Raw genomic sequence first — 20,034 nt, 5'->3', positions numbered from 1 at the left:
TTAGGGGAGCGTTGGAATCTCTGACTGTTTGGTAACTGTTTCCATAGTTGTAATAAGACCTGGTTAGGCTGTCCATCAATCTTTTGAAATTGAACTCCTGCCCTAATCAGGTCACTGAACATTTGTTTTCTTGAGATCCTGATGGGTCCAGATTGAATTACATTAGGGGCAGGTCTCCTAGGTCGTGGTGGCGGATGGATGTCTGACTTTTCCACCACCATTCGGACAATGCACCTGGCGCGCAGGCGCTCTGTCTCCCCCAGATCTGCCACCAATTGGGCGGCCTGTTGTATAATGGCCTCTGAGGCCACTAGGGGATTCAGTATGGATACCAAAGTACCATACTGATGTGGTGGAGCCTGCTGCAGGATGAGGTCCCTCATTCCTGCGGAAAATTTTATCATATCTGGGCTCTCAAAATTCTCCTCATAAATTGCCTCCTTCATACCTAATTCTCGGATGTAATTTTGTAAGTCCTCCATAGAGGACCATAGGCCGGTATTTAATGGTATGTCAGTTTTATTCGCCCATGTCGCACAGCATGCGGCCATTAACCATGCAATCAGTGAATGATTTTCTTCATTGTGTTGCACAGCCGCATATAGTCTTTGCCTGAGGGCCGGGTGAGTAGTAATGGATGCCAGTTTTGAGATTTCTGGCCCATTCACCACAACGCTTTCTGCCCCCATGTCATATAGTCTGAGTAACCATGCTGGCACACTCTCTCTCGGTTTTTGTCTAAACCGTTGTACTAAATCCATTAATTCAGCTGCCGTGTATGGGCGAGCTGTTACATGTAGTGTGCTCTGGGCAGGGGGCCACTGGTCAGGGGGCAGCCCCGCTGGCCTGTCCTGCGTTTTTTTTGTTTTTTGAGTTACAACTGGTCGGATCTCAAAGGGATCTAGCTCTAGTGGAGCCTCAAGATCCGACTTTTTAGTGCCTTCATTTTCTGAATCCAGTTCATGTGGATTGTCATGTATAGGATCTCCAGTAATTTCTAGAGAGATGTTTCGGATTTTTTGTACCGGAATTATAGGGTTAGGTTTTTTCCCTCTCAAAATTGCAACCTGTCTTTCCAGTTCTTCCACACGGTCACGTAATAGTTGATTTTCATCAGTGAGAGCCTCTGCAGTTATATTTAGCCAGTTCAAGGCCATCAGCAGTGGCCACGCCACCGTGGAGGCAGCTAACTGTCGTTCTCGTGTAGTCAGTACGTTTTTGTTTAGACTACTGAAATACTCAGCCAGGCGGGCTGGGGACTCCTGAACATTTCCTGCATCCCGTAGGGGACCCCATTTTTCAATAATACAAGCAATCCCGTGATATGGGGATCCTAGGAATCCCAGGATGTGCCCTGGCAAAACTTCACTTATGGGGCTAGCCTTTCCCCGTCCAAACCATCCCATGAAATTGTTCAAAAATGTCATGGTAATTATTTTAAGAGGCTTATAATTGGGTATCTTTAAAGATATTTGGCTGCCTGGCTCGCCAAAATGTAGAGCAAATGAAGGTAATGACAAAGCCTTTATTTAAGAAATAGGCACACGAGGGAAAGATATCAAAAAGAATCGACTCACCCCTCCCGGTAGCAGCGCGCAGGCAGAGCTGAGCTGAGGAAATGTGTCCCTCCCCCGTTCGTACCGCCGCGCCGCCGCACTCACACACTCACAGAGCCCACCCATTGGTTCAGGCTGTGACCCTGAAATTCCACTACAGTATTCCACATCATAACATCATGTAGAGCACTGAGATTTAAGGAGTTAATGCTCCAGATCTGGGTACCTGTCCCAGTAAAGATGATCTACATACCACATACCCCAGAGGACTTTGCGTTATTTTAAAACCATTTGCAGATCACTTTCCCCTTTCGATCGTCTGGCTCATCTCTGTTGCAGGTGCTGTATCTCTCCAGCTTAGTTCGAGTAAGGTCTTCAGTTTTTTTGACACTCTCATTGTATTTGCTTTAGTAGTTTCAATTCTCATTTTCTTGTATTATATTGTATTATAGTGTGTGATCTTGTATTTCAATATCTTATTTAGTAAATTTGTTTGTTTCCCCTCAGATCATTGCTGCTGTTTTGTTATTAGGCCCATCCCCCTACCCTTTCCCCTTTTTCCCTTTGCCCTTTCCCAGGGTGTGGGTCCTTGGTCCCCACACCCCGCTAATCAGAGAACCAGGCCAAACCAGCCCATAAACTGTTGACACAAGATTGTGACCTGTCTTTCCAGTTTTTCCAACACAGTCATGCAATAGTTCATTTTCATCAGTTATCTTCAGCTGGTTCAAGGCCATCAGCAGTGGCCATGTGGATGCGGCTAACCGTCATTCTCAAGTAGTGAGTATACTTTTGCTAAGACTATTGAAATACTCAGCCAGGAGGGCTGGAGACTCACAGACATTTTCTCTGTCCCCCAGGGTGCCCCATTTTTTAATGATAAAAGTAATCCCGTGATATAAGGATCCTAGGAATCCCGGGATGTGCCTGGGCAAATCTTCACTCTAAGGGCTAGTCTTTCTCCATCTAAACCACCCCATGATATTGATCAGAAATGCCATGGTAAATATTTTAGGAGGCTTATAATTAAATCTCTTTAAAGATATTTGGCTGCCTGGCTCGCCATAATGTAAGGCAAACAAAGGCAATGACAGAGCCTTTATTTGAGATACAGACACTATAGAACAAGATATCAAAGAAAGAGGTATAACCTCACCCCTCCCAGAAACAGCCTGGAAAAAAGGGTGAGCTGAGGAATACAGCATTCTCCAGTTCAAACTCTGGCACACTGAAAGGAAGGGTGGGGTGGAGACCCACACAGACATTGACTACATACACGTTCCCAGAAGCACAGCTGACACCGGGAGAGACAAAGGATGGATCTAGGCTCCACCCACTCCAGGCACTCAAGTGCTCACTTACTGGTTCAGGCTGTGACCTGCCAATTCCACTGCAGTTAGGAACTGTAAAACCTTCCAAGTTTAATGTTCTCATTGGTACTTGTTCAATAATTCTTACCTGCTTTTTTGGGGATATTTAGAAACTTCCGATTGCCTCTATAGCTGGAGGAGGACATGATTGGGCTGGCAATCAATTTTTGCAAATTGAACCCCAGCTCAGATTGTCATTAAATGTCTGGTTTTGGGATACCTGTATGGGTCCCAATTGAGGAGTCCGTGGGGCGGGTCTCCTGGTTTTAGTAATGGGGAGGACCTCAGCCCCTTCCAATGTTCGGATATTGTACCTGGTCCAAAGGTGCTCTGTCTCCCCTAGATCAGCCACCATTTGGGCAGCCTGTTGGATGATGGCCTCCGAGGCCGCTAAGAGGTTCTGTGTGAACACCAGTGTGCCATACAGGTGGAGAGGAGCTTGCTGTAATATGAGGTCCCTCATCCCCGCCGAAAACTTAACCAAGTCTAGACTCTCAAAGGCACCATCATATATTGCCTCCTTCATTCCTAATTCTCTAATATTGAAGTTCCTCCACTGAGGTCCATAGACCAATATTATTGGAACATCACTTTTGTTCAGCCATGTGATTCTACACACCATTATCCACTGAATTAGAGAATGGCTTTCATCATTATGTATTACAATGGCATATAGCCTTTGTCTGAGAGCCGAATGTGTGGTAATGAATGCCAGTTTAGAAATCTCAGGCCCATTAGTTACCACACTTTCAGCTCCCATGTCCCATAACCTCAACAGCCAGGCTGGTATGCCCTCTTGGGGCTTTTACTTAAATTGTTCTAACAGATCCATGAACTCGATGATGGCTGTGTATGGGCATGCCGTTACATGTAATGTGGTGTATGCAGGGGGCCACTCTTCAGGTGCTAACCCTGCTGGTTGGTCTTGGATTTTCTCTGTCTTCTGAGTTATTACTGGCCATATTTCCAGAGGATGTGAGGTTCCCAGATCCTCTAGTTGGCTTTTAATTTGCTTGGCCTTCTTTTTGTTCTTGGGTTCAACTAGGATCCAAGGATCCTGCTGATCCAAGTCCTTTTCCCCTTCTAGTGATATGGATCTTAATTTCAAAGGGGAAGTACTATTTAAAGGTGAGGTAGTTTGCCCTATCAAAGATTTAATTGTTTTCTATTTTTCTAGTACAAGTTTTTAAAAACTCGTTATTATCTTTTAATTCCTCTTATGAGGAATGATATGCATTAATTGTGAGAAGCAGCAGCCATGCCACAGCAGATGCTACTACTATTCTTTCCTTGATTGTCAAAATGTTTTGTCCTAATTTATTCAGGAAGTCAGCCATTTCTGAAGGGGATTTAATAACAGGATTATTATCCCTTATAGGTCCCCATTCTTCAATAATCTGAGCAGCGCTTAACCATGGGGAACCCAGGATTATCGGGGTTTCCCCCAGGAGTTCCTCTTTCAGTATATTTGGGGTCCCAATGACTATCCAGTGCATGATTTTTTCAAGACAATCCATCATAAACAGCTGTAGCTGCAAATACCGCTTCCCTTAAAACTGTTATGCGGACGATGGTTCTAGTCACGTAGCCATCCAGTTATGTTCTCTCCCAGAATCCAACTAGGATCATTCTTTGGTCAGAACCTTTAGGTCCCTCACACAACAGGAATAGTAAAATTTCATCAGAAATCTCTGACAAACACCTTGAGAACACGCTAAGAATTGAAGCTTCCATTGAACCAGACTGATGCATTAGTTTCACAAAAACAAAGCCAAATATCCCACTAGTTTTATGTTTTTGTTGTCCTCTTTTTTTGTTTGTACAAAAAAACCTTAACGATTAAAATAAGTTTTGTTACTTATATACATTAAAAACATTATAAATTTTATGAGGGCTGCTCTGAAAGTAATGCCTGCTGTTTTATGGTGATGTTGACCCATGACATCAGAGGTGGATGTTGGTGGTATGGTAGTAGAGGTTGAACCCTCCCACCAATATTCCATTAAATTTTGTTCCCATGTGACAGATGACAGCAGAGGGGCAGTCTGACAAAATAGCATCTGACACAGAAGTGCATATGAAGCAAGAGTGTGTCATTGAATTCAGGAAAAAAAACACTCCACGCAGGAAAAAAAAACCACACCCATTGACATTCATAGATGCTTGCTGAACATTTATGGAGACCAAACAGAGGATGTGAACACAGTATGGCGGTGGGTGGTGCATTTCAGCTGTGACAATGGTGAGAGTGGGTCACCTCTGCTGGTGTAGATTTTTATGGGTGTGGCATTTAGGCTCTTGTTCATTGGTGGTGAAAATGTGTAACTAATAGTGGTGACTATGTCATGGTGAAAAATAGTGTTTCCTAGCTGAGAATGTGCTCTATTAAATAATATTATGCTCTTTATATCAATTGTAGTTACTGTGGAAATAAAATAGGAGGTGTTATTTTCAGTGCGCCCTATATGTATGTAGCCCAAGACAATTCCTCTTCATTCATTGCAGCCCAGGCAAGCCAGAGATTGGACACCCTCTCTGGGGCAGGGAACAGAATAAACCTCTTACGATTCAGGAGGAAACAGAGACCTGCTACTCCACCTGGACTGTCACAAGTTCATGGGGCCAGACAGGATCCACTCAAGGGTGCTGAGGGAGCTGGCAGATGTGATTGCTAAGCTGCTTTCCACCATCTATCAGCAGTCCTGGTCACTCAAAGAGATCCCAGATGACTGGAGACTTGCTAACATGACTCCCACCTAAAAGAAGGATTGTAAGGAGAATCCTGGAAACTACAGGCCTGTCAGCCTGCTCTTGGTGCTGGGGAAAGTTATGGAACAAATCATCTTGAGTACAATCACACGGCAGATGTGGAACACCCAGGGGATCAGGCCCAGTTAACAGAGGTTCACAAAAGGGAGGTGTATGGCAAACAGGTATTGGACCACAGAGATTGTCGTGTCACAAAGGAGAAACGAAATAAAGATCTTACCTATGTCCTGGGCTCACAGAAAGGCTCCAGGAGAAGTGATCTCCAGAGAGAGATCCTTCCTCCTTGGGAGTCAGCCCTTAAATGGGGTCTAGGAGGGGTGGAGCCAGGCTCCACCCATTCCGGTCACTCAGGTGAAATTGCATTCACCTGTGCCCCTGCAGCTGACTCAGCACTCGCCTCAGATGGTCAATCAGAGGTTCAGGCCATGATTCAACAGTTCCCATACAGCAGGTCCTGCCTGATAAAGCTCATCTCCTTCTATGACCAGGTAACTCACCTTGTGGATTAGGGAAAGCCTGTTGACATAGGCTGTCTAGTCTTCAGCAAAGCCTTTAACACTGTCTTGCACAGTATTCTCCTGGAAAAGCTGTCAGCCTATGGCTTGGACAGGTACACTCTTTGCTGGGTTGATGACCAGGCCCAGAGTGAATGGTCACAAGTGGTGTTCTCCAGGGCTCAATATTGGGCCCCATCTAATATCTTTATTGATAGATTTGGATAAGGAAATTCAGTGAACTCTCTATAAATTCGCAGATGACACCAAGTTCGGAAGAAGTATTGATCTGCCTGAGGATAGTAAAGTCCTATAGATGGATTTTAACAGGTTGGATCAACGCTCTGAGGCCAATGGGATGAAGTTCAGGAAAACCAAGTATCAAATCCCACACTGTGGTCACAACCCCATGTAATGCTGCAGGCTTGAAACAAAATGGTCAGAAAGCTGCACAATGGAGTTTAAGGTCAACAAGAATACAGATGTTGTAAAGTATTGGATGATCAATAAATATACACAGAAATGAGGCTTAATAAGATTATCACATTGGAAAAGATAATCATAAATAAATGAAAGTGCTCACTAGTGTTGCAGGCTTACGAGAAACTCCACAAAAACAAATATCCAGAAAGAGATCCTTCCTTAGTGGCAGTCAGCCCTTAAATGGGGGGTCTAGGAGAGGTGGAGCCTGGCTCCACCCCTTCCGGTCACACAGGTGAATTGCCTTCACCTGTGCTCCCACAGCTGACTTGGGCCAGCGTGTCGACTTCATCATTCCTCGGTGATTGTAAGGGTTGGTGACCAGAAACATGGTAGACATGTACTGTCCTGTGTTTAACTGTATTCCATGTGTCCAACCACATAACTTTGCCCCAGATTGATCAGCCATGGATAGTCCATTCCTGGGTGGCCCACTGTGCAATCCAAAGAGTGAACCCCCAGTACACAGCCAAACTATCTGTGCAGATATTCAGGATACCATCACCGGGTTCCTTGGTTATAACCATCCACACAGCTCACAGTTCTGCCCATTGGCTGCTATGACCATCCCCCTCATTAAACCAGATTGTCTCGGTGGAGGGATGGTATGCTACTGCTCTCCACTTGCTTGGGTTGCCCTTGCTGGACCCATCTGTGTACCAGGCATCTTCAGGGATAGGATATTTCCCCTCCTGAAAGGGACTCTTCTCTGGTGGAGTGACCAATGTTTCATTTGGTGCATCACTATGATACATCACTGGGCCTAGGATCTTCTGGAGTTCCTCTTTTAATGATGGTGAAGACAGACTACTCCTCTGGCTGAGATAAGTGACCCATTGTGTCACTCACCGTTTGTGCTTGGGCCACCCTCATCTTAGGAAGGTGGGTCAGATCTTTTACCCACCCCTGAATCAGCAAGGTGGTCTTAACTATGATTTCAGCCATTTGAGTTATCGGCTCTACCACCTGTAACGCGGAGTAGGCAGCCAATAACTGTTTTCCAGTCATACTATATCTTTCTTCTGCTCCGTGCCAGACCTGAAACCAGAATCCAATGGGGGTCCAGACAGAACCACAGGCCCCAGCCAAAGCCATCCTGAGTGACATGAACGTCCAATTCGGCTGGGAGGGGGGGATTGAATATACCCAATGCCTGGGCTTGTTTAACTGCCAGTTTGCCTGTTGGAAAGTGTATAGGAACTGTTGAATCACGGCCTGAACCTCTGATTGTGACCACCTGAGGCGAGCGCTGAGTCAGTCGCAGGGGCACAGGTGAACGCAATTTCACCTGAGTGACTGGAACAGGTGGAGCCAGGCTCCACCCCTCCTAGACCCCATTTAAGGACTGACTCCCAACAAGGAAAGATCTCTCTCTAGTGATCATTCCTTTTGGAGCTCTTTAGTGAGCTTAGGACATGGGTAAGTTTTTTTGTTTTTTTTTTTTTTTTTTTTTTTGTAGCATGTTAATTTATCTGGTTCTTTATCTATTTACCTTACAATCTGTATACCTGTTTCTCCTACAGAAAGTATCTTGTTTTGTTCTTTACCTAGTTCTGTTGCTGCCCCTTTTTCATAAGTCTGTACAGTGGTCTCAGTAGCTGTGCTAAATGAGGTATTAAGGAGCACCAGTACCCCCAATATATGTAAAAGCTCCTGCAGCTGCTTTGGTGTTGTAGGGACTGGGAATGCCTGAATCTTATTTATTACAGTATGGGGTAGTACTTTGGGCTTTCCTGACCAAACTATCTCCTGGAACTTTACAGACAGGCCTGGACCTTGCACCTTCTGAGGCTTTATAGCCCATATTCTTTCCTGCAGATAAGTCAATCAATCTGTTTCTTGTCCTACTGCCTCCACTGAGTTAGATGTCAACAGGAGATCATCAATATAATATACAAGTTAACATTACCAGGTTTTTTCCAATTAGCCAGGTCACGTGCCACGAGATTATGACAATATGTTGGTGAATGCACGTACCCCTGTGGTAGGACCTGAAAGGTCCACTGCCTGCCTCCCCATGTAAATGCAAACCAATCTTGCAGTTCTTCAGCAATTGGAATACTGAAGAACACATTTGTTAAATCTAGGACACAATGGTAGGTTTATCTCCCTACTCAATGTGTCTATTAGGGAGGCAATACTGGGTACAGCCGCATGAATAGGTGGTGTGACCTTACTTAACTCTCTATAGTCCACTGTCTTTCTCCATGTTCCATCCAACTTCTGCACTGGCCATATGAGGGAGTTATACAGGCTATATGCAGGTCTTATAATATCTACCTTCTCTAATTCCTGTGCAGGGGTCTTGATATTTCATCTTGCCACCCCTGTAGTCTGTATTGCCTCACACTAGTAATCCAGCACGGCTTTCGCAGGCAAATAGGTTCATGCTTCGCATGGCCTCTCAATATTGCCTGCACCATCCGGACACTAATATATCTGTCAGAGTCTGAACTCTCCCACAGTTGTCTGGAGACCCCACAAAATATCTATGCCCAGGATGTATTCTTGGACTGGGGCAATAGATACATTATAATCCTGGGATGGGAGACCCCCAACTTCAACCAGGTCTGGGTGACTGGAATGGTCTGTCCCCCAAAACCTCCAATCATCACTCTATCGCCATCAAATTTAGTTAGATCTCCATAGATTATTGATGTTTCTGCCCCTGTATCAACTAGTGCCATAATTCTCTGGATATTCTTTCAGGATCAGAAAATGATCAATTCCACATAGGGCCTCCGGTCCCTTCTGGAGACACTAGGGGACTAACATCCCTTGTCACACCATGAACTGTGCTATGGTTAAATCCTTTGTTTCTGGTGGCTTCTTTTTTCTGTTAGGGACTATGAAATCCTCTAGGTTCTATGTTGTTGTTAGTACTGTGTCTATAACTCTTGCCCTTGGTTTTTTTTGGGGGGTAACTTTGAAATTTCTGATTATCCTTCAGCTGTCTCCAAAACTGAAGGAAGACATGATTGTGCTGGTGATCAATTTTTGCGAATTGAACCCCAGCCTGGATAAGATCGTTAAACATCTGCTTTCGCGAGAGCCTTATGAGCCCCAATAGAGGATTCTGTAAAACCAGCTTCTTAGTTTTAATTACTGGAAGGACCTCTGCTTCCTCTATTGCTTGAATACTGTGCCTGGTCTGCAGGTGCTCTGTCTCCCCCAAGTCAGCCACTAATTGGGCAGCCTGCTGGACCACAGACTCTGAGGCCACCAGGGGGTTTAATATAGAAACTAGGGTCCCATATAGATGGGAAGGGGCCTGTTGTAAGATCAAGTCTCTCATACCGGACAAAAATCTTACCATATCTGGACTTTCAAATGAGTCCTCATATATCGCTTCTCTTATGCCTAGTTCACGAATGTAATTTTGAAGGTTCTCCATGGAGGACCACAATCCTGTATTTAATGGTATATCTGATTTGTTTAGCCATACCATATGGCATGCTGCCATTAGCCAATCAATTACAGAATGATTTTCATTAGTATGTTGGATGCCTGCATATAATCTTTGCCTAAGGGCAGCGTGCACTGTCATGGTGGCCAGTTGAGATATTTCCAGCCCATTGCCCATGACACTTTCTGCCCCTGAATCCCATAGTCTTAGTAACCAGGTTGGTACACTTTCCTTTGGCTTCTGCCAGAATCGTTGTACCATGTCCATTAATTCTGTTGGTGTGTATGGCTTAGCTGTTGCACGTAAGTGTGTTTGGACAGGGGGCCATTGATCAGGGGGCACCCCTGCTGGTCTATCATGCATTTCCTTGGGTTTTTGGGTTATAATAGAACAGAGTTCTAAGGAATCTGTTGCAAGTGGAACCACCAAATCTGATTTAGAATTTTTATTTCCTTGCTCAACCAGGTCCGTTGTTTCAGATGTGGTCATCATCTATTGAGATATTATGGACCTGGCCTATTGGGAGATGCAGAGTTGTTTTTTTTTTTCCCGTTAATATACTAAGTTCCTGTTCTAATTTCTCAGAGCAGTTTTTCAATAGCTGGTTTTCACTTTCTAAAGTATTGTCTCTTATTTCAGCTTGGTTTAGGGCATTCAGCAGTGGCTATGACACTGTAGAAGCAGCTAACTGCCATTCTTTTGTAATTAGTATGTCTTTATCCAGACCTTGAAAATATTCCGCCATGCGGAATGGGGAAATATTCCCCATGACACGCAGGGATCCCAGAAATCCTGGGATCTGCCCTAGAATCATTTTATCTAGGGGGGTAACATTTTCCCCCCTGACCCATTTATAAAGATTCCATAGGAAAGACACTATGTTTTTAGTATATATTTGGCCTGCTGACTTGCTGAGTGTAAGGTTGATAAGAATACAGATGTTGTAAAGTATTGGATGATCAATAAATATACACAGAAGTGAGGCTTAGTAAGATTATCACGTTGGAAAAGATAATCATAAATAAATGAAAGCACCCACTGATGTTGTAGACTTGTGAGAAACTCCACAAGAACAAATATCCAGAAAGAGATCCTTCCTCAGTGGCAGTCAGCCCTTAAATGGGGTCTAGGAGAGGTGGAGCCTGGCTCCACCCCTTCCGGTCACACAGGTGAATTGCCTTCACCTGTGCTCCTGTGGATGACTCAGTGCTTGCCTCAGGTGGTCAATCAGAGGTTCAGGCTGTGATTCAACAGTTCCCATACATGGAGGAAAAGGATCTAGGGGTGTTGATTGATGCTCTGTTGAACATGAGCCAGCAGTGTGCCCAGGTGGCCAAGTAGTCTTTATGAGAAGCAGTTGAGATAACTAGGATCATTCAGTCTGGAGAAGAGAAGGCTCAGGGAAGATCTTATAGCTTTCTACAACTCCTTGAAAGGAGGTTGTAGTAAGCTGGGGGTCAGCCTCTTCTCCCAAGTAACTAGCAGTAAGACAAGAGGGAATGTCCTCAAGTTGCACCAGGGGAGATTCAGGTTGGATATTAGGAAGAATTTCTCAAAATGAGTGGTTAGGCATTGGAACAGGTTGCCCAGGGAAGTGGTGGAGTCACCATCCCTGGAGATGTTAAAGAAAAAGGTAGATATAGTACTTAGGGACATAGTTTAGTGGGCAATACTGGTGGTAGGTGGATGGTTGGATTAGGTGAATTTAGATGTATTTTCCAACCTTAAATGATTCCATGATTATACTGTATCAAAGTTTTCTGTTGAAAAGATCTTCAGGAAAAAAAAATACACAAAATCAACATACAAACCCTCTCTAAAAGGACAGTCATCACCTGAATCATCTGGGGCATGGTGTCAGATGTGAATAATCCAAATCATTTATTGCAGGTTCAAACATCCCTTATATACATTGACAAGTTTTCTCTTTTAACTTTTCCACCCACCTTTACATGTCAACAGTACATTCCACAAACACTCCTTAACCATGCGTGCAGGCGCTCATCTAATCAGAGTCATGAGTCATTCCTAGCCACATGCTCTTCCTCCAACCAGGGTCATAATCACACAGCTGTCACGAAGCTTACCTGACTTTTTTTTTTTTTTTCCCTCTTCTGGAGGTGTCCTTAGTTCTCAGCGTTGCTTTCTCATGCTGCTTATCTTGCTCTGCAGCTTCTGCTCTGAGTAGTCTTTCTTGTATTCCCACATTTCCCCCTTTTTTGTTTATTAGCAAACTATTAACATACTACAAAATAATAACACTAATCATAATTAACATAACCATGCCTTGGGCACAGCATCCCAACCGCCTGATTTAGAACCTTCTCCTGCATTTCATATAACACTTTGTAACAGTATTACCAGATGCATTTAGGTTATCAAGACTTGATCAAGGCTTCACTTGGCAACACTCTGAACGTAAGAAAAGAGACAAGGCAAACATAGCATAATGGCAAGAAATGATATTAAATCCATTAAGAACAAACACGTTTAGCCAATGGCCCAAGTTCCTGCAACCTGGAAAAGAATCCCAGAGGGTCCCATTCTGTGTGTGCCAGTAACTCATTAGAGAGAATCTTCAACTTTATATACTCTGATATATTGATTTTGAATGATCACTAAGATTCATACAACACATGCTTTTAAAATCCTCACAACCATGCCCTTGGGTTAATAATAGAAAAACAATGGCCATATGATTTTGTAAAGTTGCATGTAGGATAGAATCAATATAAGTGGGCAAGCCTGCTAGAGCATCACTAGTGGCATTGTTTTTCTTAGCCAGCCAGCATCCTAACTTAGTGAGTGTGGCTAAAGCTTGAGCGGTACTGTTTCAGGGTACACTTGGATTTAAGAGACAGGATGTCTCAGGAGCAGAGGCAAGCAAATTATGCACTCAGAGCAGCATGAAAGGTTACAAGTTTTGTTCAACATACACAGATGCACACACACACACACACAGGCATCCATTTTAGAGAATCCCGTAAGCAGGAAGCAGAAATTCCCTAAGCCAGTGCGTTATTACTTACTGACCCCCGAGAGATGGCAAACTGCCAAAAAGAAGAGAGAAGGAACATGAAAGCAGTGGATTTGACAGGTAGTGCAAGCAGGGTGTCCCCTGCTTCGAAGTGCATGTTTCCTCTCTCACCCATCACAGACTCTCTCCTGTTTTTATTCTTCTCAGGGTCTGCAGTGTTTTTTTTCCATTTGCACATTGCATCCAGATGGCCAGTGCACGATACAAAGCCCAAGTAGAACACATGCTTGCCAAACAAAAATAAATAAACTACCGAGGTCAGCTCTCTCTACGAAACAAAATATTTGCAATTATAGCCACAAATATTAGTTTCCTTCAGGGTACTTTTGGATTTGATAGTGTAATGGAGTTATATAGATCAATCTATGCCTGTTACAGGGGGGCAGTAGGCCCATGGGCCCCCTGACTTCCAAAAATGGAAAGGGAAAAAGGGAAAGGGTAGGGTGATGGGAGCTAGGCTCAAAGACAGAACAGCGGCAACAATCTAAGGAGGAAAACTAAATTTTTCTAACTATGATAATGGAATGCAAGATAACACAGTATAATGCAATCTAATTGAAATTGAGGCTAATAAATAAAATAAAATAAGAGAGAGTTTCCGAAACTGAAAAGCCTACTTGAATGAAGGTGCATGGCTTGGAAGCACACCCATACCCTCTGCCAGGCAGTGAGAGAGAGAGAGCGAGCTCCCATCCAAGAGCGAGGTGCCGTGACTTCTGTGACGTATCTTCCTCTTTGACTGTGAGGTCCCCTGGGATATGTAGTTCTTTTTTGAGAAGCAGGAATCAGGAAAGTTGTCAGTCTATGGAACTGGAATATTAACTCTTTAATTACCTGTGCTTTACATGATGTTATGATGTGGGATACCAATAGCAAAGTTACAAAACCATGACATTCCACCCCTTACTCTACATCACTACATCATGCTTTATATATATATATATATACATACAAACAATAATTAAAATGCATTACACACACACCTATATACATATATATACACGGAATTACTGACTGCACTCCCCCAACTTCAAATTCCCTTGTGGTACACACTGAACATCCCCATCTTTCTGCATCACCCACCAAGTGGACCCAGGTCCCTGGGCAAAAAGAGTTCCACAGAGAGGTTTGCCCTTTCCAGAAGCTGGAAAGACCCAAACTGCTTTTCCCAACATGCTCTTTAGATGTACTACAGGGACTTTATGTATGTAGGGAGCGGGATTGGGTAAGATCATCACGATTGATAGATCCTCTAGTGTTGACAAACCAGGTGGCTTCTGCCAAATGCTTCTCCCAGTGCTTAAATATTCCGTCAACCATTGCTTTCAGCATGGTTTTTAACAACCCATTGTATCGTTCAATTTTACCAGAAGCTGGTGCGTGATAGGGGATATGATAAATCCACTCAATACCATGATCTTTGGCCCAAGTATTTACAAGAGAATTTTTGAAATGAGTCCCGTTATCTTACTCAATTTTTTCCGGGGTGCCATGTCGCCACAGGACTTGTTTCTCAAGACCCAATATGGTGTTTCTGGCAGTAGCATGGGATACTGCATATGTTTCAAGCCATCCAGTGGTTGCCTCCACCATGGTAAGCACATAATGCTTACCATTGCGAGTTTGTGGCAAGGTGATATAGTCAATCGGCCACGCCTCTCTATATTTATACTTTTGCCATCACCCTTCCTCCCAGAGAGGTTTCATCCCCTTGGTTTGTTTAATTGTGGTGCATGTGTCACAGTCATGAATAACCTGTGCCAAAGTGTCCATAGTTAAGTCCACCCCTCGGTCTCTAGACCATTTATATGTTGCATCTCTTCCTTGATGGCCGGAGGTTTCATGGGCACACTGAGCTAGAAACATAGAAACATAGAAAAATAATTCACCCTTGTTCTGCCAGTCCAAGTCTATTTAAGCCACATCAATTTTGACAGCTCGATCTACCTGATGGTTGTTTTGTTGTTCTTCAGTAGCCCGATTCTTGGGCACATGAGCATCTACATGCCACACCTTTACAATCAAATTCTTTGTTCGGGCAGCAATGTCTTTCCACAGTTCAGCAGCACAAATAGTTTTACCTCTTCTTTGCCAGTTGTTTTGCTCCCATTGCTGTAATCACCCCCATAAGGCATTCGCCACCATCCATGAATCAGTGTAAAGATAAAGCACTGGCCACCTCTCCCGTACAGCAACATCTAAGGCCAGTTGGACAGCCTTTACCTCTGCAAATTGGCTTGATTCTCCTTTTCCTTCAGTGGCCTCTGCAACTTGTCGTGTGGGGCTCCACACAGCAGCTTTCCATCTGTGATGCTTCCCCACAATACGACACGATCGTCGGACAGGCCAGGCAAAACAGACAGCTGGTTAATGTTGTCTGTATCTGCAGCAACTATTCCAAAGGCCCCGTTCTGAAGTAATCGATACCAAGTATGCATGGAGCCCCTGGGCCAGTCACAATAGGGTGGTTTTGGCAGTCTTTACCAGTGAGGCTTATTTCAGTCTCCAACACAGTCAATTCTTGAGAACTCCCAGTCACTCCAGAAATATGGATTGATTCTGTCCCTTCATGACTCGAGGGCATTAGGTTGCACCGTGCACCAGTTTCCACCAGGGCTTTCCATTTCTGTGGCTCTGATGTGCCAGGCCATCGGATTCACACTGTGCAATAAACTCTTGTTATCCCTTCCCCCCCCCACCCCCGACTAAGGGCAGGGCCCCTCTCTTCATTACCTGTGGTAACTGGAGCAACTACACTGGTGGTTGATCTGTTTTCTAATTCTCTCACCCGTGCTCTTAGTACAGGATTAGCTTGGTTATTCCACTTCCTCATGTCTTCTCCATCACATAGGTAATGCCACAAGGCAATACGCAATGTAGTCTTACTATTGTTTCTTGCTTGAGCAGGAAAGCGTTTGCCTTTAATAGCCTAGATCTTCCTCTACCTCCTCCTCTGCTTCTTTTTCTTTTTTCCATTCTAGACGCGAGGACACCTGTTTCCATTTCTGTCCTTCCACAGGGGCAACTGACATTGATACTGGTGTCTCTGGTGACTGATCAGATTTGACTTGGAGATTTCCCCCTTTAGCTCGAACCTCAGCTCGGAAACTGTCTCTCTCCAGAATAGTATTATATAGAGCGTGGTAAGCACAAGCCAGCCAAGCCACAAATAAGTTGTACCTCCTTAGATCTATCTATGACTCACCATCCCTGACTTAAATACTTGCTTAGTTTATCAGGATCCCACAGGTGTTCAGGAGTGAAATCCCATTACACCAGGGGTCCCAATGCTTCTAAGATCTTTTCTAAACTTCTCCATATTCCCTGCCAGTCATTCTCTGGTTTTGGAGGACACTTCCTCCACATAACACGAATGGAGAGGAGTACATTCAGGGAGATTGATAATATGCACATGAGCATGACCACTAGCTCGGCATTTGAAAAATGTGTAACAAACTGAAAAGAAAACCTGGAAACTGGTTTGAACAGCATGTTGTTTGTAAAATTAGCTATTCCGTCTGGGATGTAAGCGTCAAAATTCAAATCATACATGACAGAGAGACAAGATGTCTCAGGAGCAGAGGCAAGCAAACTAGGCACTCAGAGCAGCATGGAGGGTTACGAGTTTTATTCAACATAGACACACACACACACAGGCATCCATTTTAGATAATCCTGTAAGCAGGAAGCAGAAATTCCCTAAGCTAGTGCATTATTACTTACTGACATTAGAGCGATGGCAAACTGCCAAAAAGGAGAGAGAAGGAACATGGCCTCTGCAACTTGTCATGTGGGACTCCACACAGCGGCTTTCCATCTGCGATGCTTCCCCACAATACAACACGATCCATCTGTGAACAGGGCATATTTCATTTCATTTTCTGGTAGTTCATTGTATGGTGGGGCTTCTTTAGCATGCAATAGCACTTCTCCTGGTGACATTCCAAACTTTTTGCTTTCAGGCCAGTCCATGATCACCTCTAGGATTCCTGGACGACTGAGGTTCCCCATCTGAGCTCGTTACGTAATCAGCGCAATCCACTTGCTCCAAATGGCATCAGTAGCATGATGGGTGGAGGGAACCTTTCCTTTGAACATCCAGTTCAACACGGGCAGTCGTGGTGCCAAAAGGAGCTGCGTTTCAGTGCCGATTACTTTGGAAGCAGCCTGAACCCCCTCATACCCAGCTAAGATCTCCTTTTCAGTTGGAGTGTAGCACTCTTCAGACCCCCTGTATGCTTGACTCCAGAATCCCAGGGGTCGGCCTCAGGTCTCTCCTTAGGCTCTCTGCCACAAACTCCAAGTGGGACCTTTCTCTCTCCAGCAGCAGTATAGAGGATGTTCGTTACATCCTGTCCCGTCCGTACTGGCCCCAGGGCCACGGTGCGGGCTATCTCCTGCTTAATCTGCTCAAAAGCCTGCTGCTGTTCAGGACCCCACACAAAATTATACTTCTTCCGCGTCACCTGATAAGGGGGCCTTACAATAAGGCTGTAGTTTGGAACATGCATTCTCCAAAAGCCCACTACACCCAGAAAAGACTGTGTCTCTTTCTTATTAGTGGGCAGAGACATGGCAGTGATTTTGTTGATCACATCCGTCAGGATGTGACGACGCCCATCTTGCTACTTTACACCACGGAACTGAATCTCCTGGGCAGGTCCTTTCACTTTGCTTCGCTTAATAGCAAAACCAGTTCACAGAAGGATCTGGATTATTTGCTCTCCTTTCTCAAAAACTTCCCTTGCTGTGTTGCCCCACACAATAATGTCATCAATGTACTGTAAGTGCTCAGGAGCACCGCCCTGTTGACGTGCGGAAATCAGACCCTATAGCCAGTAAGGATATAGAGCAGGCATGTGTTTATTGGTGACGTGCGTACGTCCTGGTGCAAAGGGGATTGCTCCACCTAACTTGCACACCGTCAGGAGAAATTGTGCTATAGATATAGGTCGAACTAATACATAATCAATAGTTGACAAGAATTCGGATACATATTCATTACATTCCTGCGAGCCCATTAGCATGCAGTCCCTCCCCCCCTTGCGTGTGCGTAGTAGGACGTGATGATGAAGGCTCATAGTCTTCCTTGCGAAGGCTCATAGTCTTCCTCGCTGCAAACTTCTGACCCTGAAGGGGGGGCATCCCCCGAACCGATTTCAGCTTGCCCTGTAGGCATCTAATCACCTCCCTGCCAAATGTTTTCGAGCTGCTCTTCAGTCCTTATCTTTATGGCCTTCATCCTCCTTGTTATTCCAGACGTAGTGTCTGTGAAAGTGCTTGGAATCACTTGTTTTCTAACACTCTCTACATAAACTATCTCTATTTGCCCCTTATTGCTACTCTGTGAAGCTACTTTCCCTTTTCTTGCTGTGAGGCCCTTCTCTATAACTGCAGGGTCCTGTTCTCACTCTTCACTGTTCCAGTGCAGCTTGGATCAACCCATGACAAATGGTTGGGCTTTGTTTCCACCCCTGGGGCAAACTGTTCCAGGTATACTGAACGCTCCTCCAGGTGAAAGCAAACTGTGGCCTACATTCTGTGGCCAAAGGAGTGGATAAGAAGGCATTAGCAATGTCAGTGGTGGCATACCACTTGGCTGCTTTTGACTCCAATTCATATTGCAGTTCTAACATGTCCGCCACAGCAGTACTCAGTGGGGGTGTAAGTTCATTCAGGCCACGGTAATCTACCGTCAGCCTCCATTCTCCACTGGTTTTACGCACTGGCCATGTGGGATTACAAAAACATGAGTGAGTTTTGCTGATCACTCCCTGACTCTCCAGTTGATCACTCAACTTAGGAATGGGGAGCAAGGAATCCCTGTTGGTGCAGTACTGCCGTCTGTGCACCGCTTTTGTGGCAATTGGTACCTGTTGCTTTTTCACTTGTAGCAATTCCACAACAGATGGATCTTCTGACAGGCCAGGCAAAACAGACAGCTGCTTAACATCTTCTGTGTCTACAGCATCTATTCCAAAGGCCCATCGATACCCCTTGGGATCTTTAAAATATCCCCTTCTGAGGTAATCAGTACCAAGTATACAGGGAGCCCCTGAGCCAGTCACAATAGGTTGTTTTTGCCACTCTTTCCCAGTGAGGCTTATTTTTGTCTCCAACACAGTCAACTCTTGGGAACTCCCAATCACCGCATGAACATAAATTGATTCTTTCTCTTCGTGACTCGAGGGCTTCAGAGTGCACTGTGCACCAGTGTCCACCAGGGCCTTCTATTTCTGTGGTTCTGATGTGCCAGGACATCTAATCCACACAGTCCAATACACTCTATTATCCCTTTCCTCCCCCTGGCTGGGGGCAGGGCCCCTCTCTTTGTTATCTCTGTCCATCTTACGGCTTTTGCTTTGTTTTATAGCAACTGGAGCAATCACCTTTTTGGAGAAGTTCACCTTGGTGGTTGATCTGTCATCATTCTTTTACATCTGCTTGAAGTGCAGGAGTGGGTTTTTTATGTCACTTTTTCATATCTTCTCCATGGTCACGTAGGTAACATCACAAGGCAATATGTGACATAGTCTTACTGTTGTCACTTGTATGAGCAGAAGGACGTCTTCTTTTGATAGCTGAGACATTAGATGATGCGGGCTGGGAGAAAACCAATTTGATCATCCCCTTCAGTAGGCTGTTTTGGGAATCCTGGTCCCTGTCGGATGTATCTGATACAACCATGGATCCATCAGCATTAAGCACGGTAGACAGTTCATCTATTATATCTTCTTATTGCTCTCCATTCTGTCCAGTTTTTCAGTTACCTTTGAAATGGCTGAAACACAAGCTCGTAGAGGGGTTAAATGTAACTCAAAGTCTAAGTTTATTAATCAGATCGTTTATAAGGGGTCTTCTCTCCCCTCTGCCATACATTGCTGCAAATGTACTGACATACCTTTCTGGTGCAGTCTTTGTG

At 44.5% G+C, this 20,034-nt stretch overlaps 1 protein-coding gene across 3 annotated transcripts in view; it reads left to right on the top strand.

The window, feature by feature from the left end:
* Positions 1-20,034, top strand: part of LOC427010 (zinc finger RNA-binding protein-like) — a 108,622-nt gene that overhangs the window by 44,351 nt on the left and 44,237 nt on the right. The window lies entirely within an intron of this gene.

This window comes from Gallus gallus, chromosome W (genome assembly GCF_016699485.2).
Source record: "Gallus gallus isolate bGalGal1 chromosome W, bGalGal1.mat.broiler.GRCg7b, whole genome shotgun sequence".
NCBI classification, from domain to species: Eukaryota; Metazoa; Chordata; class Aves; order Galliformes; family Phasianidae; genus Gallus; species Gallus gallus.
Note: the sequence above shows the minus strand (reverse complement) of the source record. Positions and strands in the feature narration are given on the sequence as shown.